This window comes from Equus przewalskii, chromosome 14, assembly GCF_037783145.1.
Source record: "Equus przewalskii isolate Varuska chromosome 14, EquPr2, whole genome shotgun sequence".
NCBI lineage: Eukaryota > Metazoa > Chordata > Mammalia > Perissodactyla > Equidae > Equus > Equus przewalskii.
In genome coordinates, this window is record NC_091844.1 from 82677159 (window position 1) to 82703402 (window position 26244).

Consider the following 26244-nt stretch of genomic DNA (forward strand, 5'->3'; position numbering starts at 1 on the left):
GCAGCAGGGCTCTGCGCCCTTGCAGACCCAGCTTCTGCGGATGACGGAGAGGCCATCTACCCAGGAGGGCGGCCCTAGGCGTCCTGTGGGAGGAGCCCAGGGCATGGGGATGAGGGCTTGGGAGCACTGGGGGCCTGGACAGACAGGGGCTTTCAGGTGCATGGGGCTGTGAGGGAGGAAGAGAAACACGAAGACAGAAATGCCCTCTGCCCTCCTACCGCGCATCCTCTTCAAAGTCGCTCTTCACACTCTGAGGCCCTAAGTCGTCCCAGTGGACACATCCCCACACCAAAGCGCCCAAGGCCGAAGGATTTACCCAGAACAACCGGCCGATTTCAGACAAGAACCGAGATGACCATGGGGCCTGGGTGGGCTCTTATCTCCACGAGCTTCAGTCTCCTGACCTGCCTCACGGTGGTGCTGGGCAGGCGGTCCCCCCTGCTCTTTCCACCGAGCTGGGTCAAGCCCCGGCACACCGGCACGCGGGCAGGACCCCAAGGAGGGACAGAGGACCCCCCACCCCCTAGTCCATCTGGCCTCCCAGAGCGACTTACCCAAGGCCAAGAGGAGGTGGAGACGGAGCAGGGATCAGAACCTCTGGGGCCGGTTCCGTGTCCTTGTGCGGTCTGCTAGACCATGCCCTGGAAGAGAGGGTGGACAGGTCACACGGGTGTGCACACCCCGGCCCAGAGCCCGCTGCCTTTCTCTCCAGTTGCTTCTGCGTGCCTGTGGGGGGTATCCACAGCTTTTTCAAGCCCCACACCAAGTACAGAAAAACCCTGGCTCCTGGTCCCCGTCTAGCAGCGTAGGGCGGGGTCATGGGCATGTGCACCTCCTGCACCAGGAGGGAAGGAAGCCCACACACCCTGATCGGAGAACCTCCGGTGAGATGCTGGCCACCCCTTGGGTGATGGTCACCAGCTATCACAAAGCTGGGCATGGCCTATGGCCTCTGTGGTCTGCAAACCCAGGTTCAAGAGCTGGCAGCATCACTGAGTCAGTGCAGCCCATCACTACATGGCCTGTGGCCATACCTGACGCTCTGATCCTCGGGGTAATTGTAGGGGCCCAGTGGGTTGTGTGCACCAAGACCTGGCACAGAGTGGCCTCACAGGAGCTCCCACAGCCAAGCTCTGGGCCCTGCATGCAGCGGGTGGTCAGAAGGCATCACCAACCTCCAGCCAACCACTCAGAGTCACACGGTCACTATGAGAAGAGCAACTCATGCACCGTGGGCCCCGATCACTCCCCACCTTCAACCATCACTCCCGGCTTCTGGCACAAACATTCCAGACGCACCATGTGCATGGCTAACGGACGGGCCAAGCTCCTCCTTGACCTCCTTCTGTGGACTGGCAGCACCCTGTACCTGAGATGTAACTACAATATTCTCATGGCTACTGTCCCTGCTTGGCTGGGTGCCCTGCTAAAAGCTTCCTATGCATTTACTTGCATTATCCAATTTAAGCCTCCCGACAGCCCTAAGAGGTAGGCATAATTATTAACCCCATTTTACAGACAGGGAAACAGATGCGTAGAGAAGCTAAGTACTTGCTCAAGGTCACATATCTTCTAAGTGGCAGAGCCAGGATGGAACCCAGACAGTCCCAGGCTCTTACGCCCTGGGTTATCCTGCCTTCCCCAGCTGGCTGGCTCCTTCTTGACCTCTCTTCTCTTAAATGCAGTCTCTTCACCTGAGAGCTCGCTTTTCTTCCTAATCTAGACACATTTCCCAGTTTCTTCCTCGTAATACACAGTTCTCTGCCCCCGCACAACAATCTTGGTTTATATGCACTCGCTGGAGTGGTCCTGAGGACAGGAACCAAGTAGTCTGCCCACCCTGGAAAACCCAGCCCCGCAGGGTTCGGGTGCAATGGGGCTCCCCTCGCTCCTGCAGAATGAGGGGCTGCATCTCCCTGCAATTGACTGCGAGCTCCACGACAGGGGGAGGGGTCTTCACTGTATGCAGCAGGTGCTCAATAAATAATCGATGTTTGACAAATGAATGCCCCAAAAAGCATCACATGGACATTCCTGGAAGCAGGGCGCACTCTGCTCAGGGTTAAAGTGCTCCCCTGTTTCACTAGGACAGAACTTCACCTGTCAATTATATCATTTAAACTCACTGCTGGGATTGAAGACCTGAGTAGAAAAGCCACGCCCCCTCCTACCAGAAACTCACTCAAACGTCCCTGCGCTTTTAGACAGCACTATACAGATATACTTTTTAAATAGACTTTATTTGTTAGAGCAATTTTATGTTCATGGCAAAATTGAGAAGAAAGTACAGGGGGTTCCCACGAGCCCCCTGCCCCCCACGTGCACAGCCTTCCTGCTATCGATGTCCCGCGCCACAGACGGGGACATTGGTCACAGTCGAAGCCTACACTGATACAAATCATCACCCCAAATCCACAGCTCGCCTAGGGTTCACTCTGGTGCTGCATGTTCTGTGGGTTTGGACGAATGTCTGACGACGGGTGTCCACCATCGCAGGGTCACACAGAGGGTTTCACTGCCTAACCCCTCTGTGCACGCCTCACCCCTTACTTTCCAAAGGTGCTTTCAGGGCAGCCATCTCAGCCAGGTGATCTCACAGCTCTGTGAGCCCTGCTTTGACATGCAGCAAAGTCAAGGCCCAGAAGGTCGAAGGCCCTCCCCAAGGTCACCTTTGTGAAAACTAGTAACAGAGCCAGCCGCAGAACGCGCTAGAAGCCTTGAGTCAGTCGTCATTTTATCATCCCACCCTCCACACGGCCCTGGCAGGGAAAGCCCACTCTAATCCCCAGTTTACAGAGGAGCAAACAGACCCAGGGACACTTGCCAAGGTCACACGCAGCTAAGCGGGACGGCCAAAACGCAAATCCCTAAGCCTGTGCTGTGCTCTCTCCAGACGTCCTGGGTAATTACGGAGCTTATGGGAGGCCGTGGGAACGCAAGGAGCAAGTGCCCCCTCAGGTCAGGGCAGGGGATCTGCTTTCCTTGGACTGGAGAGCAGGTGCGCCCCCAACCTGTGGCCCTCTTGGTGGGACCCTGCCCACCAGGACACATTTTTCTACTACAATGCAGGATTAATGCCACCAGGCCCCCTGGTTGCAAGTCAGTCGGCTGTCCAGCTACAAAGGCCCCACCATTTCCAGCCTCTTGGGGGCAGCCTTGCATGCTCAGTGACCAGCTCAGGGACAGGTGAAAGCATGTCTAGTGCACAGGGACACCTTCTATCGTAGCCCTTCCCGCCTCACCATGAACACACACCAGCTCTTACAGGAAAGTGCCGGCTGGTGGGGAGAGCAGAGGAGGAGAAGCTCTGGTCCTGGATGCGCCTCTGCCGCTGAGCTTAGAGACAGACTGTGATCTACGCCATCATCAGTTTCCCCATCTGTGACAAAGCGGGTGGGCCGCATCCCCGTGTAGGCTGGGCCAGCTCCGATACCAGGCTTCCTAGCAGAAGAAGGATGCATCACGCCAGAGGCCTAGAAGGGGCTGGAGTCGGCTGCTTGGGAACACTCCATTAACTCGAATTACAGATTTCCTCCCGGCTCTATCGCTAAGCCACAGGGACTCCCTGGCCACCAGCTTTCCCGTGACAGATAAAGATTACAGTCATTGCTCGAGATGGAATCAAGTAGCAGAAGCCATTATGCGGAAATAATTATGTTGAGTTATGTCGGTTGCTCCTGACTCCGGCCTAGCAATTGTCTTACAAATGGTCGTGCCCCTTCCTCTCCAGGAGAGCAAACTGCAGAGGCCTGGCTGGTTCAAGCAGACCTGCTGGGCACAGTTCTGCCATCCAAACTGCTCCTGCCAGGTGGGCATCGGCATCCTAGGGGAAGGTTCTCTGTGACATCCTTCCACTGAGCACTTGGGAGAGGAGATGCAGCCGACAAAGGCCCCCGGGAGCAGCACACCCACATGCACCCCTGCACTGGACCCTCCTTCCAGGCCCACTTCACCTTCTCCGTGGGGCCCTTCCTGACACCCAGACCTCCCGAGTCTTTTGTTCAGGTCAGGCCCAAGCCACCTCCCTCTCTCAGGTTTGGGGTCTCCGGGGAGTGGCTCAGACAGTGGCAGGTCTGACCTATTCCCATACTCCCAGCTCCTAGCACAGAGGAGGGCCTCAGGATAGCAAGGAGAGGACAGCATGGAGGGCTGTGTGACCAGTCAGCCCGGGCTCAAATCCCAGCTCTATTATTTCCCAGCTGTGTGACCCACGATTTAACTTCTCTCTGCCTCAGTTTCCCAGTATGTAAAATGGAGATGATCATAATCCTACCTAGTTCATCAAGTTCTTGTAAAGATTGAGCTAATGCACACAAAAAAATGCCTGGTACATAGGAAGAACTCAATAAATGTCAACAGTGCCTGAAAGAGCAGAGAGAGGCCTTAAAAACATGCTTGTAAGAGTCTAAGCCAACTAGAAAGACGCAAATTACTGAAACTGACTCAAGAAGAAGCAGACACCCTGAAAGAAAGAGGCAAACTGAAATGCCTATGACAAAGCCAGAGACTGAGTGAGTAATCAAGAAATTACTCACTAAGAAAAGCCCAGGCCCAGACGGCTTCACCTTTTAAGTCTACCAACATTTAAAGAATGTATACCAATTCTTCACAAACCCTTCCAAAAACTAGAACAGGAGGGAACCGTTCTCAACTCATTCTATGAGGCCAGTACTACCCTGATACCAAAACCAGACAAAGTCTTCACAAGAGAAGAAAGCTACAGACCAATGTCCCTAATGGACATGTAAAAAAAAAACTCAACAAAATACTAGCAAACCAAACCCAGCAACATAAAGAATAGAAAGAATAATTATATATTATGACCAAGTGGGATTTATCTCAGGAATGCAAGGTTGGTTTCCCACCTGAAAATCAATTAATGTATACATCCTATCAATAAAATACAAAGCAAAAATCACACGCTCATCTCAATAGATGCAGAAAAAGCATTTGACAAAATCCAACACCCGTTCCTGATAAAAGCACTCAACTAGGAATAGAAGGGAATTTCTTCAATCTGACATTGGGTATCTGTGAAAAACACAGCTAGCATCATACTCAATGGTGAAAGCCTGGAGGCTTTCTCTTTAAGATCAACAACGACACAAGCATGCCTGCTTTCACCCCTTCTATTCAACATAACACTGCAGGTTCTAACCAGGGCAATTAAGCAAGAAAAATAAATCCAAGGCATCTAGATTGGGAAAGAAGAAGCAAAACTATCTGTATTTGCAGATGACATGATCTAATACATAGAAAAATCAAGGAATCCATTAGAAAAACTAATAGAACTAATAAACAAGTCCAGCAAGGTTGCTGGATACAAGATCAATATGCAAAAATCAATTGTATTTCTATACAATTGCAATGAATAATTCGAAAGTTGAAATTAAGAAAACAATTCCATTAGATAGCATCAAAAAGAAAAAATACTTAGGAATAAATTTAACAAAAGAAAGGCAAAACTTACACTCTGAAAACTACAAAACTTTGTTGAAAAAAATTAAAGAAGATTTAAATATCTGGGAAAATATCCCATGTCCATGGATCAGAAGACTTAACATTGTTAAGACGGCGATATTCCCCAAACGAATCCACAGATCCAATGCATTCCCTGTCAGAATCCCAGCTCACTCCTCTGTAGAAATGGACAAGCTGATTCTAAACTTCATAGGGAATTGCAAAGGACCCAAAATAGTCCAAAAAATCCTGAAAAAGAAGAAAAAGTAGGACTCACACCTCTCAATTTCAAAACTTACTACAAAGCAATAATAATAATCAGGACAATGTGGTAGTGGCACAAGGACAGAGATATAGATCAATGAAATAGAATTGAGAATCTAGAAATAAACTCTCACATCTATGGTCAACTGATATTCAACAAGAGTGCCAAGACCATCCCACAGAGAAAGAATATCTTCTCAACAAATGGTCCTGGTACAACTGGATAACCACATGCAAAATAGTAAAGTTAGACCCTCACCTCACACCATATATGGAAATTAACTCAAAATGGATCAGAGACCTAAATGTAAATAAAAGCTAAAATTATAAAACTTTTGGAAGAAAACACAGGGGTAAATCTTCATGATCTTGGATTTGGCAAAGGATTCTTAGATATGACACCGAAAGCCCAAACCACCAGAGAAAAGATAGATAAATTGGACTTCATCAAAATTTAAAACTTGTACTTCAAAGGACACAATCGAGAAAACAAAAAGACAATCCACAAAATGAGTGAACATATTTGCAAATCATATACCTGATAAGAGACTTGTATCTAGAATATATAAAGAACTCTTACAATTCAAAGGAAAGACAAATAACTATTAAAATAGGCAAAGACTTGAACAGACATTTCTCCAAAGAAGATACAGAAAAGGTCAATAAGATGTGGTGGTCAGCATCACCGGTCATTAGAGAAACGCAGACCAAAAGCACAGTGGGGGACTGCTTCACAGCCACTCAGATTTCTAGAATCAAAAAGTCAGATGAATACAAGTGCTGACAACGATTTGGAGAAATCGAAACCCTCATACACCACTGTTGGGAATGGAAATGGGGCAGCCACTTTGGAAAACAATCTGGCAGCTCCTCGAATGATTAAACATACAGTTATCACATAACCCAGAAACTCCACTCCTAGGTATATACCCGAGAGAAATGAGAACATACGTCCACACTAAAACTTGTACACAATGTTCATAGCAGCATTATTCATAATAATCAAAGAGTGGAAACAACCCAAACATCCATCAAGAGATGAATGGATAAACAAAATGTGGTTATCTTCATACAATGGAATACCACTCAGCCATAAAGAAGAAGAGAAGTGCTGACACATGCTACAACATAAATGTACCTTGAAAACCTTATGCTAAGTGAAGCATCCAGACACGAAAGGGCAAATACTGTGTGATTCCACTATATCAAATGTCCAGAAAGGGAAGTCTACAGAGACAGAAAGTAGATGAGTGGTTTCTTAGGGCTGGGGGCCCGGGTGCTCGAGGAATAGGAGGTGGTAGCTCAAGGGTATGGGTTTCCTTCTGGGGTGATGGAAATATTCTAAAACTGACTGTAGTGATGGCCGCACACATGTTGAATGTACAAAAAAACCACTGCACTGTACACTTTAAATGGGTGGGCTGTACTGGGATGTGAATTACATCTCAATAAAACTGTTTTAAAGAAAGGACCTAAGCCCAGCCCACGCACTTCTCTACCTCAGGAGACAGAAGAGCAAGGAGCAGGCTCACAGGAGCAGGAGGCACTGCAGAGCTTCCCAGCCCTGCAGCCAGGGGACATACAGGCCTCAGCTCTTGTCACGAGACCACAAGGACCTGGCAGCCTGAAACCCGGAGTGTGGCCCCAGGAAGGTGCTGCAGGCTGAGCTGCAAAACTGCACTGGGGACACCCCCACGCCCGCCCCAGCATGCGCTCCACACGTGTGCTGAGTGCCCAACATGCTGAGCGGGTCGGGTCACCGGCCTCACTTTTGAGGGGCCCACAGCCCAGTGGGGTACACGCAGGTGCGTGCCTGATGTCAGGGGTGGGCTGCCAGACACAAGCTCTCGGGACCTCTCTGCATTTAAAGGGGTGATCCAATCCACGGTGGATGGGGGCCCAGTTCCTCAGGACACATCCCTGGTCCGGTCCGTAAGGAGGTTCCCTCGAACTCTCAGCTGTTCCTGAACAGGCACAGGCAGCCTCCCCAGGGCACTGTGGTCACCACGTAAGAAGTTACGGTTCTGGGGTCAGTCCCCCTCGTGGCCCAGGCCTGGAGGGGCTCACGGCCCATCGTCCTTGCAGGCCAGTCCTCGGGAAGGGCAGCTGGAAAAGCATCTCCCTTCCCATGCTCGGCACCTCCATGCTTCCCGCACTAACTCTGATCTGCATGAAACCCAACGGCCTCTCCAGCCCGCTCACGCCAGGGGCGGGTGTGTGCCCGAGAGATGACAAATTATTTTAATATATCCTGAAATCCAACTTAATGAGGAAGCAAAGTCACTGAGGGAGAAAAATATAGTGCGGTCTGGAGTCAAAGATGGATGGTTTTTGGATTATGACTATTTCTGAGGTGACAGTGGTTTTAGCAGGACTAACTGCACACGGCCCCCAGGTGATAAGGGCAGCTGCTCCTAGAATACTTTCACACAGCTGTTTTGCATAATGACTGCCCCTCGTAGAGGCATTTTCTTCCACTGCTCAAGTCAAGAACTGAGTTAGAGGGGGCTGTGTGTCCTGCAGGGGTCACTGGGGCTGGGACCCGCTCTGGGAACAGCCACAGAACAGACTATGGCAAGTTGCAAGCTTCACAGAAGGGGGCAGGGCTGGAAGGGACCCCTAATGTGACAATGAACTAAACCCTGAGCCCCATATGGCCATGCCCAGCGCCCAGCACCAGCCCCTGGCCAGTCGGGGCACTGGGCACCACTGACCGCATTCCCAACTTCTAGGCGGCGCACTCAACGTCTTCCTCTAGGCCGCATGTCCACGCCCGTTACCATTGCACCTGAGACCTCGCCACCAAAGGAACCGACTATCTCCGACCACTTCGAAAAACCGTCTGGCGTATTTACTAAAGATGCCCACATACGCCCCCTGGCCCAGGAACCAGGAATTCAACCCTGGATAGCTTCCCAGCAGAAAGATGGACATATATCCACCAAAGACATGTGCAAGAATGGAAACAGGAAAGTGCCTGCCCTGTTTACAATCAACAATAACTCACATCCCACCCCGTACCAGGCACCACAAAAGAGAGACTCCTGGGACCAGGACACAGAGGTCCAGGGCTCTGTGATCATCTGTGCAGAGATTCTGGGAGACCTGGAAGAGAAAGAAGGCGGGCACAGTGAAGAGCTGGGCTAAGCTCTAAGGATGGAAAACTGCAAGGTACCAGACGCTGGGACGAAGAGAAATGGTGGAGAACAGAGGGATGAGACTGAGTAAGGGCCAATCGTGGGCTTCCCTTTTCCTTCTGTCTTCAGCTGCTTCTTTCTGTGGCCCAGGGGGCTCCTGCTGGTGCTCACTGCTCGGGTCACATCTCTAGGCTAGGGCGCTTCAATGGTCACACACATCCTTTTCTTCCAAGAGCTTCTGCTCTCCTTTCCGCTCCACCAATGATCACTTCCAACCAGGATCTCTTTCCACTTTGCTCCAGCGCAGGACAGGGATCCAGTCGATGCTCCGAGCTTCTTCCCTTCTCCCGTCACTCAAGGCACACACACACCTTTCGAGTATGTTCTAAGCATTGTGGGGGTTTTTTGTTTTGTTTTTTTTCCTGTGAGCACAATAGAAAAATAGACCAGGGAGATGCACTGGATTATTGTTCTGACATTTTGACTGTGGCTTCCTCCAGCATCCACTCCCTCTTCTTACAGCAACAATCTTCGGTTTCCTTTTAAGGGTCCACGCCACCTCTGTTCTCAATGCATTTGACCTGAAAGGGTCTCCATCACTGGTTCCCCCAAAGACGGGGTCTCTCTCCCATTGCACTCTACTCTGAAGACAGGAACGGCTGGGGATTCTGCAGCTGTTGGGCAGCCAAAGGGAGAGGGGATGGGCTTCCAGAGACGACGAGGACTGTGAGAACAGGGGAGCACTGGAGGTGGAGTAAATGGAGTAAAACCTTGCCCGCTCCCTGAATTCAGCAGGGTCTGGAGCCAAGCCTACTCTGGATTTTTTAGCATTGTGAAATATTAAATTCCCTTTTTGGCTTTAAGCCATTTTGAAAGTTTTTCTATCCCTTTCAACAGAGAGTCCCAACCGACAGAAGACACCTTGTATTTTTCAGAAAGTAAATATGAGTAGAATCTCATCTTTCTCTAGGCTTCTCCTTTGCTAAAGGAACCTGAAATGTCCTCATCTTCGTCCTTCCATTTGTACACATATTCCCAAAAATGTGTTCCAAGGAAAACTAGTTTGGGGTGTTGTGCCATACAAATGTTAAAAGGTGGGAGATGCTCCACGGTCACGGAAATGTGGACATTATTTCCTTCCACAAAGTTCAATTGGTTTCTTTCCTGCAGGACTTCTCAGAGTCTTTAACACACGACTGACTTATCTAACTTAAACCCTTATGGCTAAGGATTTCTGTGCTAAGGCTCCCAGGGAGAGCAACAACAGTGGCCTAACTCCCCCATGTGTGTGGCTGTGAAAGCTTATTTTCACAGAGTAACTATGCAGCAAGATTACACGAAACGCATTTCAGAAAATGGGGCTCCAGCTGGAATTCCAGACTTTGTTCTATTTCAAACCGCTCAGCATTTAGGGGTCTTTTGACTTTCCCACCTGGGCCTTTTGATCTTTAAGAAAAAAAAAGAAAAGAAACAAATGGAGAGAGTAAGCATAGATTGTGATAACTGCCAGGAAAAGAATAAAATGAAGTGACCTGACAGAATTACTAGGGGACAAGGGGACAGGGTGAGACTCTACCTTTAATGCTCAGGAAAGTCCTGAGTCAGGGACATGCAGGAAGGGACAGACTTATGATGAGGGCTCCAGGTAGAGGGAGCAGCATGTGCAAAGGCCCTGAGGTAGGAGTGAGCTTGGCATCATCAAGGAGCCACAAGAAGGTGAGTGTGACCAAAGCATGGCAAACGAGGGTGGAAGTGTTAAGAGATGAGGTCAGCAGTGAGCAGGGGCTCAGAGGCCAGGGCAAGAAGTTTACATTTCGTTTTAAGCACAACTATTATAGAAGAACTTTGAAAATCAGAGAGTGCTACAAAAATGCCAGGCACTGGGGAAAAGTATTATAAAGTCCCCAGATCTAGAGGCAGTAGAGAAATGGCACCTCCTTGTAACTCTCCAGCCCTCTCCCTCTGGTGGGTGGGAGAAAGATCACTTTTCTTTCTACATTGAAGTATAGTTGACACACAATATTGTATTATCTTCAGGTGTACAACATAGTGACTCGACATTTATTTACATTACAAAATGATCACCCTGATAAGACTAGTTACCATCTGTCACCAAAGTTATTACAATATTGTTGACTATGTTCCCTACGCTGGACATTACACCCCATGACTGATTTATTTTATGACTGGAAGTTTGACCTCTTACCCCCTTCACCCATTTTGCCCTTCCCCCCACCCTCCACTCCTCTGGCAACCACCAGTTCTCTGTATCCATGAGCCTGTTTCTGTTTTGTCTTGTTTGTTCATTTGTTTTGATTTTGGGGTTTTTTTTTTTGGTTCCAGATATAAGTGAAATCATACAGTATTCCTATGTCTCTGTCCCTCTTATTTCACTTAGCATAATACCCTCTGGGGTCCATCCACGCTGTCACAAAGGGGAGGATTTCACTCTTTTTTACGGCTGAGTAGTATTCCATGTGCATATACCACATCTTCTTTATCCATTCTTCTACCGATGGACACTTAGGCTGCTCCCATATCTTGGTTATTGAAAATAATACTGCAATGAACACAGGGGCACATGTATTGTTTCAAATCAGTGTTTGCTTTCTTCGGATAAACACCCAGAAGCAGGACTGCTGGATCATAGGGTAGTTCTATTTTTAATTTTTTGAGAAACCGCTGCACCGTTTTCCACAGGGGCTGCACCGAGTTACAGCCCCACCAGCAGCATACGAGGCTTCCCTCCCCTCCACATCTTCGCCCGCGCTGGCTATGGGCTGTCTTTGGATGATGGCCACGCTGAGAGGCGGGAGGTGGCGTCTGACTGTGGCTTTGAGGGAGGCAGGTCACATGGAGCGGTGCTGACTCCATGGGCAGGAAAGAGTATCAACGGCTCACTGCCCTTAGCAGGACCCTTGGAACCTCTGGAGCCCCGGCCGCTGCCGCCCCACCACGGCTCCCCCAGGTCACCGACCTCTGGACCAGGGGCCATAAAAACCCTGCTCTGGCCTTCTTCCCAGGCGTTGTCTGAGGCACCTCCTGTTCCAGACAGAGGAAGAAAAAGCGAACCTTTGCCAACATCGGAACAATGAGGCAGCCACAGGGGAACCGTGGGTGGTCCCCGGGGAGGCGGAGAGCAAGCAATCCAAACCTGATACAGCAATTTCTATTTGGGGTGCACTCTGTCCACATTCAGCCCATTGTCAGCTGTCTGTCTCAGCTGGAGAAGGAGCTGCACCCTTTTGCGGCTAAGGGGACCCTAGAAACCCGAGACCGGAAGCCTCCAACCATCTCTGGGGGCCCAGGGCTGGAGGGGGTGCTCAAGGGCAACGACGCAGCCAGGCCTTGTCCCGCCCGCAGGGCCACCTTGCCTGCTGGATACACTGACGCCACCGTGATTTCACTTGGGAGGAAAAGTTTCAGCTGCAAAGAAGAAAAACAAAGAAAAAGGAAAACCCCCCACCTCGTCCAATCTTTTCATTTTGCAGTTGCACAAACGGAGGCGAGAGAAGGCTCTCAGGCAAGATCGCAGAGCCAGGTGGAGCCAGGCCACACTCCCCGAGTGATGGAGACGCTGTCATGTGCCGGGCAGAGACGCAAAGATTCGGACACTCATACAAGTGCGTCTCCCAGGTTTTCAGGCTGCGTGTCACCTGTCACCTGCTGGTCACTTGTCACCTGAGCTGGGCCATGGGCCTCTCTCTTAAACGTTCTGAGAGTTTTATTAATAACGATGTTGGAGGAGAGCGAGCGAGGGCTGGGAACGAGCCATCCACACTGTCCTTTTCCTAGAAAGCCCGTGGGGCAGGAGAGCACAGGAATCAGGCAGCCGGGATGGCAGCCAGAGTCCACACCCACGACCCCAGCCCGCCTCCTCCACAGCCCATGGGGTGGGCACACAGGAGTCAGGTTCCCCCCAGCTTCGTGGAGGAGGACACAGCCCAGAGAAGTTGAGGGTCCTGCCTGGAGCCACAGGGCCAGAAAGAGGAGACCATGGGCTTCAGATGCCAACCCCGGTCACTCAGGTGAGGTGTCACGGCTCCCCAAGGAGACTTCTTGGTGTCCGACCAGCGCTTCCTGCTCAGAGCCGCTGTTCCTCGGAGGACGGAGGCACCCTGGCGGCCCAGGTGCCCCCAGGCTGGTCCAGGATGCAGTGGCCGTCCACCTGCCTCTCCGCACAGCCTCCTCCGCCACCCACAATGGCCCAGCGCCCTCATGTACCATCCAAACCACACAACTGTGGGGAGGGGGCGTGTAATTCTATACAGGACCACGGAGGGCGCCACCAGGTGACAGTGGCCCAAGCCGTGGAGAACAGGTGCCCCTGGCTCTCTGCTCTCTGGCTGTGGGCCCAGGTGAGCCCCTCGCCTTAGAGGACTCAGGTAAGTCACGGCGGGGCGGTGGGGGGGGCGGGGGGGAAGGCGTGAGGAGTGCCCTGACTGCACCTGCCGCCCCCACATGCCCTCCCCTGGCCACAGCTGGGCAGCTGAGGATAGGAGGCTGCTCCTGAGGAGGGTGCCCCCGTGCCTGCCCTGGATGATCCTGGGCAGCAGGCACTCAGAGAGTCAGGTAATGGTGTGGGTGAACGGACCAAGCACCGACCCCCGCCCCTCGTGTGGAAGAGGCCCAAAGCACGTTGGACTGGACCCTGACAGGAGGCGATGGACTCACGTGGAAGCTCTTTGAGCTCCTAGGCCTAAACTTGGAGTCTGAATGCAGCCTTTAAGGCTCGGCCTGGACAATGGGCACATTCACATACGGTGCCACTCATGGGATCATTACTCTCTCTGTTTCCACCTACAGATGGGGAAACAGAGGCTCAGAGACATCAAGCCTCTTTCCCAAGGCCACACAGCTGGGCAGTATCATGCCAGCTGAGCGCACCTGACCCTGTAGGCCGTGCTTCCCCTAGAGGCCACAGGACCTGCCCAGAGGGGATGCCAGAGACAAACCTTCTTGCCCTCAAGGTGAGTGATAAAGGAGCAAGGAAAGGGACACTAATTAAGCATCTAAGCATAATTAAGCAAGAATGCAACGCAGTGCACAGGGCCGGCCTGAGGTGGGGTCTGTGCAGAGCGCGAAGGCTGGGCGGCGGGCAGAGGGCTCCTGGCCAGGGTGCCTGACGAGTGGTCCCCTCAGGCCAGGTTCCAGGTACCCACTCTCAGCCCACCTGCAGCCCCTGGCGGTCCCTTGTGGTGTAGCATTCGAGGCCCTGACAATCAGGCCCTCATCCAGGCACCTGCTGGGGCCTCAATCCCACCAAAATGGCAGGTTAAAGATGCTGAAAATTCTGAGACTCCCTCCTGCGCTGCCTGCCCCCGTTCCCGGGCCTGGGGGTCTGTGAGGCTGCCTGTAACCCATCTACTGGGGCCCCAGACCCCTCCAGATGGAGTGCTGGGAGGGCAGGGTCTCGCTCCCTGGTCTCCCAGCCCCCGCACAGCGCCTGGAGCGTGGCAGAGTCTCAGTCAGCCTTCAATCAATGAACAGGGAGCAGGCAGCTCAGAGGAAGAAGAGATAGGAGATGAGGCTGCAGAGCAGGACAAGAGCCAGGTCGCACAGGGCTTCTGACACTGGGGTTCAGGTAGCCTTCGGCAACAGGGAGCCATGACAGACTCTTGAGTGAGGCACTTGGAGGAAGATTGCTGGCAGCCTGAGCAGAAAGGATGGCAGGGTGGAGGCCAGAGGCAGAGAGGCAACTTGGGCACTGATACTTGTGCAAATGGGGGATTCTCAAGGGTGACTGCAACCATGTGTGGCTTTCAGCTGGTCACAGCAGAAATCAGAAACAAAGCCCTCCCAGAGCCAGAACTCTACAGCATTGTTGTTATCAATGTCCTAGCTGCCAGACAGCCCTAAAACGCCCAGGGCCAGCTAGCACTCTGGAGCTGTGCTTCCCAAAGCAGGCAACGAGGAGGGAAAGCATGATTTCCCCACAAAGAGAGAGAAAGGAAGGCACCCCAAGTGGAAGGATCTGGACCCCCTTAAAACGCAGCCTGCAAACCAACATCCTGGAAACAGGCGTCCAGCACCAAGGAAGATCAAGGCGAGTCCTCCCGCCGAAGCCACTTACTCAGCAGCCGACAGAGCGTGCGGAGCGCGGCTGCCGTGTCTACGAGGAAGGAATAAGCCATCTGAAAACACAAATAAATTATTCATTCCCCACAAATGAGCAGCCGCTGGGTTCCTGCAACAGCCGCCATGCCACAAACACCCAAAAGGCTCAGCAAATCCCATTAGCGACAGCGCTCAGGCGAGCAGACACCGGATTCCGCCGGCGCCCCGCGCAGACAGCTCCCGCTTGTGATCTGCCCACGCTGCTTTCCATCTGCATCCACGAGTGAAATGAGCCCAGCATCAGATGGGAAGTCACAGCCCAGCTCGGCCCGGCCTGGGAGACCCAGGGCTCTTGTGCAGAGCACGTCTGCACCAAAGGACTTGGTTCCAAGGAGCTGCTGCTGGAGTGCTCCCCTCCAGGAGCCAAGTCATCCTCCCCATCAGGGACACAAGCCCGGAGTCGGTGCTTTCTAGAATGCAGATTCCCGGGTCCGGACAACCTCCAGAGCTAGGCCCAGGACACTGCATTTCTAACAAGTGCCCAGAGCTGAGGCCACCAGGAGGAAGCGCTCGGGTCCTGGAGTCACCCCCCCCCCGCCCAGGATCAATCATGGCTCAGCTGGCCTCACACGGCTGGGCAGCCCTAGGTCAGGTTCTCGGCCTCTGGTGCCCCAGGAGCTCCAACGGGTTGTTGGGAGGATGACAAGAAAGAACACTGGCAAAGCTACTTTCATGCACTAGCGCTCAGCAGAGGCCACTCACAGCTGGGTCTCTGCACAGCCTCTCATCTCCATTTTTCTATCTTTGATTCCAGTCTGCTCAGCTCATTTCACAACTGGGAAGAAAAGCGTGTGAGGAGTTTTTAAGAGTGCCAAGCCCTGGCCCACCAAAGAGCTATTTCCTCTGCCAAGGACACCCCCTAAGTGCCCAGAGAACCACTCTCCCTTCAGATGGCAGCTCACGGTCCCTCCCTCAGGATGCCCCCAGGCTTCCGGCTGCTCACTTTCATAGCACCGCGCAGCTCCCCTACCTTCATTGCACTTTCCTGGGATCGGCTGCTTAGAGTCTGTAGCCCCACAGGGACCGTGGGAGGGGACAAGGACTTACTCCAAGGCCCAGCACACCACCTGGCACAGAGCCACGTGGTCGGTGTGGGGCTGAAACAGTGAGTGTGTGACTCGTGCTGCTGGGTGTTTGACTGAAAACCTTCTCTTTGCAGAGCTGTCCTGTGTGACGTGAGACATGGGCTGTGTCCCTCTGTCTCTGTCCTTCCACCAGGAGTCCTCTGCACGAACAACATTGCTGGCTTCCAGCCTCTCGCCCTGTTCCTTGGGGGAAGAAGTGGCTTTCTGATCAGACTGGAAAAAGAATGACCTTTCAGCCTGTGTCTCCCCATCTCCCCTACTGGCCCCTGGGAGCGGAGGTCGGCAGGTGCTCAGCTGTCAGCCTGTGACTGGGAAATTGATTTTTACGGGCGTGGGTAAGCAGCAGGAAACGGATTCTGGCCATAGAGCAAGCTTGCCAGTCTAGAAATACCAGCAAAAAGGTGCGTGTGCGTGTGTGTGTATATGTGTGCATGCACACACACACATAAATTTAGTGGTTCTCAGCTGGGGGCGATTTTGTCCCCCTGGCACATTTGGCAATGTCTGGAGACATTTTTGGTTACCACAACTGGGGTGTGGGGGACATCCACTGTCATCTACTGGGTGGTGGCCAAAGATGCTGCTAAACATCCTACAGTGCACAGGCACCCTCCCCACCCCAACAAAGCGCTATGCAGCCCAAAATGTCCAGTGGGGAGGGTGAGAGACCCTGACGTATATACATTCCCCTGATGGTCATCTTTTGGTCTACCCCCAACTGCTGACAGAATCTAGTGGCAAGGGGTACGCTGATGGATCCTCACCCCTCATTCCCAAATAAAGGGTCAAAGGTCCTTCAGGGCACAGAGCCCCCTGCACACCCAGTGCTCTGGAAAGTCCTGCTCAGGCCAGTCGCACACTCCCACGCTTCTCCTCCACAGGGAAGGGCTCTAGGAAACCGAGTGTCGTGTGCAGGAAGTGTGTCGAGGGGCTGAGCAGAAACAGGAAGATGTGCAGCCTTTGTGGCTGGTTTGTTGTGGCAACCACACTTGGCAGCCTCAGCAGGTCCACACGTGTTTACACGCGTCGTGCGTGCACAGCAGCAGGCGATGTTTTAGGAAGCCCAGCCTCAGTGCAGCATTTTGCGTGTGGCCATTTACTCCTGAGCCCTATTTTCTTTAAGATCACACAGGACGGGGTCTTTTCTGCAGACCAAAGTCTTGAAGGTCCTATCAGAGAGCTGCACTGAAATCAGGTTTTGGTGGCCCGGGGAACCTCGGCAGGAGTCTACACAAAGGGTGTCAGGACACCCCAAGTTGTTAGGGGAAAAGCAGCCTGACAAATGCAGTACGTCAGTCCTGCCCCACATGTCAGAGTCTACACCCGATGCCAAACCACGAGGGGGAGGAATAATCCACTCCACACAGTGTGCATTACAGTCTAGAGGGAGCGTCACAGCCACTTTGTCACTTAATCCCCCCTGCACAAAACCCAGGCCCGAGAAGGTAGGAGGTTTGAGGAAGCCACGAGTGGAGGGGAGACTCTAGGCCCCTGGGCAAGACTTGTGCTGCAGCTCAGCTCACTCCTGCTGCGCTGCTGTTCAAAGTCAACATTAAAGCCTTAAGGAATCCTTTCAGGGGCCCTTAGGTGGCTCCCACCTGGTACACCACACCGACATGCACCTCCCAGGTGTGGCAACACAGGGCACCTAGACACCTGGACGGGGGCAGCAGCCCCCTGCCTGGCCCTCCCGTTCTGCCCTTGAGCCCCCAGGCGGACTTGGACTGCCTCTGTCCTGCACAAGCCGTGACTCGGGTGACCCAGGCCAACCCCGACGCCCAGTGGTTCCCACATTTGACCCTGCTCGTCGGGGTAACGGGCTGGTCTTTGAGCTGGAATCGAAGTCTCATTTATGCATTCTTTTACTTATTCAAAATACACTCAACTGAACTCTTAGAATGTGCCAGGCACTGTCCTAGGTGCTGCAGACGCAACAGTGAACAGGAAAACCCCTGCTTTCAAGGAGCTCCCACAAGTGCCCAGGAGATTAAGGGGAAAGTGACACGTCCACGAGAAAGATGAGTGCAGGATGCTGGGGAGGCCACTGAGAGGCCTACAGCCCTACCTAAGGATCTGGGAAGGCTTCCAAGAGGAGGTGACATCTAAACAGAGACCTGAAGGATGAATAAGAGTTAGCCATGAAAGAGACAGAGAGAGAGAGGCAATGCCAAGGGGTGGGGAGCAGCCTCGCCAAGGACTTCCCAAATAGCTCCCTCACCCAGGCAGAGGCAGCTCAGCCTCTGGGGGGCCAGGCACAACAGTGACATACCAAAGAGGTCAGTGGGTCAGCACCTCCAGCTCTTGTGGGAAAGGGGCCTGGTGGATCACAGATACGGAGGCCTTCAGCCGGGTGCCGGCAGGCTCATTCCAATAGGCCTGGTTGGGCTGGGCCGGAAAAAGCCCAGGGGCTGGTCACACTAATGATGCACACCACAAACACCCAGCCGCCCCGCCCTGCCCACAGCAGTGCCCCTACGTCCACGCCCTCGGGTTCTCACGCCCGTGTGCCCGAGGCTTCCTGCCGGCCTGCCCTCCCCCATTCTCACCACGGCCAGAGCGCAGGAGCCAGGGTCTCCAGACCAAGCACACCCCCTGCATTTCCTGGCTGAGAGCTGGAGTTTGCTTAGTTGCAAACTCACGTCGGCAAAGGGAAGAGCCGCCCCAGAACCGCACACGCTGCACAGAGCTCTTTCGGGTGACTTCAATCCTGTCTGGACGTCCAGGTGGACCCGGGCAGCCAGTCCACCCTGCTGGCACGAGGGCACATCTGGCTCCTGACGCTTTGCCCGAAGGACCCCAAGCCGGGCCGCTCCTGATGGCAGCTCAGGGGCGGCAGGGCAGCCCGCACGGAGCAGCTGAGCGAGAGCCACAGATTCAAGTGTGCATGCAAGCATCCAACGTCGTTTCTTTTTTCTCAGACCTGCACTCTCATGAATGAACGAATCTATACTTAAGCCAGAGTGCAAAGCTTGCCTTCACTCTGTTCAATTCCATCTTATTTTCAGCTCATCCTTTCAACCCACTCGAGCTTCTGGAATTTAACAGCTCTCCGGCTTTTCATCCTCAGCCAATCTGGCATTCACGCCACATCAGGGCAAAGCCACACGGCACCTGTGGACAGATGTGGGGGCAACCGCCAACCCATCACGCAAGACCTTTCTGGTTGGGTCATTTGATGTCCATGAGGCCATCTAACTGCCACTGCTCAGCTCCATGAGAGGCTCAGCCACACCCCGCTGAATTTGAGGGGCCAGGCGCATGCTCTCGCCGACAGCCCAGGCGCCAAGGACGGAGGCCGGGTCTGTGGGCTCTCGCACGTGGCCACACTCAGACCTGCCGCCCAGCACCCGGCACCACCAACACCTTCCCTTCAAAGTAACTCCCACAAGTCACACCTCGCTCATCGTCACAATTTTTCTGAGAAACACAGAGTGAAAGGCATTTTACAAACAGAAAGAGGGAGGTGGGGTTCTTGGGAAGCAGCGATGCTGGACCTCAAATCCGGGCTCTGGACCACACTGGCTCAGGTGGACAATCGCACAAGCTCGCTCAGATGGACCAGAAGACGCTTCCAGCCAGTGGAGACAGTGGGCAGGTGGGATGGACACAAGGGTGGCGCCCGGTCCCAACTCCCCGCTCTGCCCTGATGCCCCAAGGAGGGTGCCGGGGGCACAAGGATCACCTTCCATGGAACAAGGAGGCTGGACTGAACCACGTCCAAGTCCAACACTTTCTGTGACAGCCACCAAAACTTACGATTACACTCACTTTTTACTGACAGAGGGAAATGGGATGATAGGATCCTGAACGGAAAAGGGGAGGCACGAAATGCGTATGCAGTATGGCGTCAGTTACGACATCCCTGTCTCTTCATCTCTCCGTAAACAGATACTGACGAGGACAAACAGCCCCAGATGCTGGCTGTGACTTCTCTCAACTGTAGGACTGTGGATTATATTTGCTTTCTTCTTTTCTCCTTTTTCCATCTTTTTTAGAATGAGCGTTTTATATAACCAGACCAAAACCATTCCGAAGGACCTGTGTCTCCACCACACGTACCCACTGGACAGCAGCCTCGCCCAGGCCCTGCGTCCTAGACCGCACACGCAGCCCTCCTCTGGAGACGGGAGGTAAAACCGACAGCTCCAGCCAAATCGCTCGGGCCCCGTGTCCTGAGAATGTTAATGGTTCACAGAAATGAGTCCCACACCTCCCTTCGAAGCAGCCTTAGAAAAACCCCAAACATGAAGCTATACCTTCCTCCACTTCGCCTTGGGCAAGGCAGCTGCGGAGTCTTGACACTTGCAAATGCAGAGACTTCAGACAGCTGAATCCATCCTCAGGATCGTGCTTTGTCACAAATCCCATCCAGAGCCCTGAATCCAAACAAGTTACCCCAAAAGGGCCAGTGTCATCCTGGCCACCAACATCCAAGCTGACGGGAGGCCGCAGGCCTGGAAATGACCACCTTGCTCAGTTAAGGCCTTCAGCCTGAAGTGAGGACACCGCCCAGGCCCGGCGTCTCCCACCTCCGCAGCGCTCCCTTCTCTAAACGCCACTCAGATGCCCTCTGCTCTGGCCGCTCGCTGCTCCCAGAATGACTCTGGACACTCGTGTACGTTTACCAGCTTACTTTCCACGCTGGGCCGACGGTTCCGCAGAACATAACTTCCTAACCACCGTTTGTATCTCGTGCCAAACCCAGCGCTGGGGCTGAATGGAAGAAGGGAGAGAGGCAGGCAGGCTTGGTTCACGTGGAACGGGAGGAACCTGGGCCCTGCCCTGCCCTGCCCTGGGAGTCGCTAACCTGCCGGGGAGACTCTAAGTCCACATGCAGGCAGGAGGGAGGAAGATGTGAGCAGGGGCGACGGATGCTTCCAGGGAGAGGCTGCAGGTGGGCTTGGAGCTTGACAGGAGGCGGGGAGGGCAGTCAGAGCGAGTAAAGAGCACGAACAGGACCAGAGAGAGACCTGCCCAGGCGGGTGGGGCAGTCCAGTGTGGCCGGGCACTCGAGTGCCAGCCAGGTGGCTCCAGCGGGTCAGGCCGCTTAACCACAAGGTTGGGAAACCGACTTATCTGCAGGCAGTATGGCTGTGACATTTTCCAGTCCTATCCACATGCCTCTCCAGGTGAAGCTCCCTAAATCTAAAGCAGTGGAAAAACAAGGAATGAATCCAGTGTGTCTGGACACACCAGCTACTGCACTTTAGTTGTGGCTCAGCTCGGCCACCTCCCATCCAGACATTTGGGGCAGACGGGCACGGCCTCCACTGTTTGGCTCGTCCCGCAACTCTCCACGGTGCCTTCCAGAAGGACGAAGTGCTGAACAGCAGGTGTTAGTTAAACAAATTATAGCTCACGCCCGGAAAGGAAGTGCAGCCAAAGCCTGCAAAATCAGGCCACAGACGGTGATTTTCGAAAAATGGAAAAACGTATTCAATAGTTGTTATGTTAAACAGGTTACAACACAGTATGTAAAAAAATAGTGTCATTATGGTAAACTTAAATAAAACATGTATTTTGTGATATTTAGGTGACTAGGAAAGAGCAGACCATGTGATCCGGGGCTGCCCTGCCCACTGGGAGGGTTGACGTCCTCATGCAGACTTGCAGACTCCCCAACAGCTCTCCCCGCCACTCCCTGAGCATGCCAGGCCTGCTCCCACCTCGACACACACCAGCTCTGCCTGGACCACCCTCCCTGGCCGTGGTCCCCACACTTGGCTCAAATGTCACCTTCTCAATGAGTCTGCCACCATAGCTTATCTAAAATCGCACGACCCTCCCTTCCTTTACACCCCCCACTCCCCATTACCCAGGTCAATTCCTTCCCAGGGTGGGTAGCACCAAGCACATGATATAATTTGCTTGCTTATCATGTCTACTATCGGACCCCCCACTGAAAGTGAGCTCCTCGAGGCAGGAGGAGCTTTTGTTATTTGTAACTTCTGTAATAAGGAAAAACTAACAACAAAACATTTAAATGCCATCTTTTTCTTCATCTCAGTCAGGCACATTCTTCCTTAATGCTAGACCTGGGTATTTTCATATGCTCTGTAGACATTAAGAATGGAGGCTTTTTTACGTAAAGTCAAGTTCTTTAAGGTATAACTTACATACGATAAAATTCACTTATCTTAGGGTACACAGTTCACTGACTTCTGACAAACATATACGGATGTGTAACCACTAACACGACATTTTAGGCACAAGAGTGGGATCTTTGAAAATATACCTTTTTTTTTTTTTAAAGATTTTACTTTTTTCCTTTTTCTCCCCAAAGCCCCCTGGTACATAGTTGTATATTCTTCGTTGTGGGTCCTTCTAGTTGTGGCACGTGGGACGCTGCCTCAGCGTGGTTTGATGAGCAGTGCCATGTCCGCGCCCAGGATTCGAACCAACGAAACACTGGGCCGCCTGCAGCGGAGGGCGTGAACTTAACCACTCGGCCACGGGGCCAGCCCTGAAAATATATCTTAATAAGTGATCATGGCTAATATGAATATTTATCTTTTCTCCAACTACTCACCTGATTATTTTATTAACTGATAGTTTTTTCATAGATTCCTTCGGGTTTTTTTCCGTTTTTTTTTTCCAGGTGCAAAAGGAGGGCAGAAAGGGAGCCCCCATCTGCCGGGCGCCTACCACTCGGAAGGCGCGGCCCAGACTTTGTCCTACACCTCTTGAGGGAGGGATCATCCCCTGTCCACAGGAGGACGGGCCAGTCCAAGGTGAGCTGACTCGCCCAAGGTCACACAGCCGCTAAGAGGAGGGTCTGAATTCGAGTTTGTCCCAAACAGTAAGGATACAGTTAACGCTGTAACCCGAGTACTGACACCGCTGTTCTCACTTCTGCGGCAGGACTGACAGCTTGGCTGGGGGCCTCCTAAGCGACAGGAAACAGGAGGGTGCTGGTTCGCACTCCCTCTGTCCCCCTCACCCCCCCCCCCTCAGCTTAGTATTCTTGCTCTGCCACCAGACCTGGGCCTGAGAAAAGCCCCTGGGGACCCCGGCCTAGGACAAGCAGCAGAGGGTTCAGGTAGAGACGTGCCTTGTCGATACGGTCCTGCCTGGTGAATTCTCCGGAAGAACAAAGCGTCGCTCAGTGAAAACACAGGTTTTCACACGGTAGAGAAGGAATGGTCCCACGTACGAAATTACATCTATAGGAATACACATCTGGGCAGGGGCCTCCTGGGGTGGGACACGCACCAAATGTTACCTCTCGTGCTGGGATTAGGGGTGGGAATTCTTCTCTCCCTTCCCCCCACCTCTTTGTTCTTGTGTGATTTTCTACCCCTTCCCAAAAGACAGCCAACTAGGGAAGAGACCTCAGATTTCCCTCTGGGCTCAGATCCCCCGCCAAGACCACCCTTCTGTGGCCGGCCTGTGGAGTCCTTCCATCACAGACACTGCCTATTCCTCCACTGTCTCCTCCATACTTCCATTCAGTACTTTCAGGCACCTATCCGGTGGGGTGAATAAGGCCAATGAAGTCTCTGTCCCATGGACGTTGTCCACCAGAGCCCAAGAGAGACCATCAACCACACACGAACGAGCAAGGCCACTGCAGACTGTGGACCACGCCAGGAGGACCAGGTGAGGACACCACCTCTGTGCCGTCAGGGAGAAACGTCTGCACGCCTCCCCTCTCTGTCCAAATCCTCCTGGCGCCAACACCCAGCTCTGTGCCCAGGCCCTCCCAACAGGCCTTCCCGGGAAGCCTTCTCAGAGCCACACAGTCAGAAGCGTTCCCCCTTCCCACCCAACACCCCGCTCCTGCCTCTACTTCAACCTTGTCACACATTTTGTCTGAATTAAGTAACCCGCGTCGCCCTGTGTACGCTCCTCAAGAGCAGGTCTGGATCAAAGCCACACCTCAACTATACCCGGCACAGCCCGGTGGGCAGCAGGCGCCAGAGAGACAGCTCCGCTTAAAGCTCGCCTGCTTTCTGGACGGCCAGCTCCCCGAGGCCAGGACAGGCTTCCATCTCTGCCTCCTGAGCTCCATCAAAATGACAGGGGGAAGCGCTCTTCGCTGCAAACCCTAAGGATGGGAAGAACTATCCCCCCGGTGTGGGGTCAACCTGCAACATGCGATGCAGGTGCCAACACTGCGATGAAAACAAGCAAAGCACCAGAAGGAAGACACAGGGGCGAGGCTGTGCCAGAAGGCCACCATTAATGACTTGTTTTTCCCTGTACTTTGCCAGCTTTCTGATATATTGTCATGTAACTCTTCTAATTAAAGTAAGTGTCTTATGCAGTCTGTTGTCCCCTGGGCTATGGTGTTCCACCACACTGACCTGGAGGATGTGGCCCAACGGCTCAGGGGAAAGGTCTCGGACACCTGAGGGAAGGAGAGTGTGGAACCGTGTGGCCCAGTGGCCTGGATACCCAGCCAGCTCGCCCTGAGCTCCTGGGACGGCCAGCCCAGAGACTCGGGGACTTGAGGACCTGTCTAGGCTGTACCCTCCTAGAGGCCCAACAAGGAAACACAGACCTCGAGGCTAGAATGTCAACAAACAGACAAAACAGAGAAGTCCCGAGTGCAGGCGCTGGGCCTCCCACAGAGAGAGGACATCGCAAACCTGGGGGTGGTGCTGCTGGGCCTGGCCAGGACCCCCAGCCTGCCCCAGGGCCTGGAAGGCCTACCCGGTTCCAGAAGGCTGAGGGCCAGGTGGGCCGCCGGCTTCTGAAGGCTGCTGGGGCATCTGAGTGAGAAGGGGCCTCAGGTCCTAGGGTGTCCAGCTCGGTCCCCAGCAGGGGAAGGAGCCTGTCCTTGGGCGGCGGAGGCTCCACCCAGAAACAAAGCTGTGCTGTGCGACTCAGCCCTGAGCCCAGGACACAGGGCGGTGAAGACTGAGAGACCCCCAGCACACCTGGAATAAAGAGCCTTTTGTCCTTCAGAATTCTGAAACCTTAAAAACCCACCGAGTCCAGGGGACTTTGTGTCTGGTGTCATCTACACTGAGACCTGCTCCGTACCCAATCTCCGGTTTCTAGGAACATGCCTGTCACTTGTCACTTTAGATCACTTTAAATTTTAATTTTTTTATTAGTAAGTCAGATGATGATGATGATACTTCGAGGCCTCCACCCACCTCATGTCTCATTCATGGAGCAGTGGCATGGTGTTGCAAATGGAGAAGCTGCTAGGAGCCTGGTTCTGCCCCTTCCTGGACAAGCCCTCTGCTCTGGCCTCAGTTTCCTCGCCTCTCATTCCAATCCAGGGATCTTGCCCACCGGCCCCACTGGCCTACAGGCCATTCTCCTCGCTGACCATCCTCAGCTTCTCTGGTCTGTCGTCCTCACTGGCCCAGCACGTGGCTGTTGCTCTGAGCCACCTGGTGTCACACCTGTCCAAGACCTTCCTACCTGGAGTGTAAGGTCTCTTTCTGGGGGTTCCCCTTATCCCTGATCCACTCACTCAGGAGGGCACTGAAGGGATGGGGGCTGGGAGAGGGGCCCCAGGGGGCTTCCAGAGGAAATGGAGGGAAGCCAGCCGTCCTGGGTCCCTGAAGGTGGTCACCTTCTCCAGTATGGGCCTAGACTTCCGAGCCAAGGAGTTGTGGGACCCCTGCTGCCCGGTGACAGGGCTCATGACACTGTGTCACACCCATATGCTCACCTGTCTGCCACCCCCATCCAACTGGGGGCTCCCCAGGTATCCAGCCTTACCCAATGTGTATCCTCCACATTGAACATGGTGTCTGGAACACAGCAGGTGCTTAATAATTGATGAAGGGCATGCAGTGAGTGCTCAACACACTCAGGTGGAGTCAAACTGTGCCCCAGAGAAGAGCCTCTCAGAAGATTTCTCCTCCCCCACTCAGCCGGTGCACCCTGGGTGCCACGCGGCTCCCGTGCGCGGCTCACGCCATGGAAATGTGATGTTTCTGATTGTTGGCCCCAGTTGAAGAATGATCAGAACAGAGGGAAAGCAAAAGATCAGAGCCAGCTGAGGAAGAAGACCAGACCGACCTCCACGCACTTCACCAGCTAGATGTAGAGCGGTGCGGTTCTCACACTTCCACGCAATGCAGAGATGAGAAGCGTGGTGCGTCCCTGCATCCTCACACTCGTCAGCGCAGAGGGAACGCAGGGCCTGAAACAGCCCTCTGAGGATGACCAGGCAAGACCCGAGGAGGGGCGGCCGGGCCAGCGGACTCGTCTCCATG

The 26244-nt window shown here is 53.3% G+C and overlaps 1 protein-coding gene across 11 annotated transcripts in view; it reads right to left on the reverse strand.

Moving 5' to 3' along the window:
* The window catches only part of HPCAL1 (hippocalcin like 1), a 122655-nt gene that overhangs the window by 28935 nt on the left and 67476 nt on the right, over positions 1–26244 (reverse strand). For 8 of the 11 annotated variants that reach the window (XM_070574492.1, XM_070574495.1, XM_070574499.1 and 5 more), the window contains exon 2: positions 555–641. The gene's annotated coding sequence lies outside the window, so the exon portion shown is untranslated. Of the gene's footprint in view, positions 1–554; positions 642–3265; positions 3442–18332; positions 18457–26244 lie in introns of those variants that run through there. The other 3 variants (XM_070574497.1, XM_070574496.1, XM_070574502.1) reach the window with 2 other exon arrangements.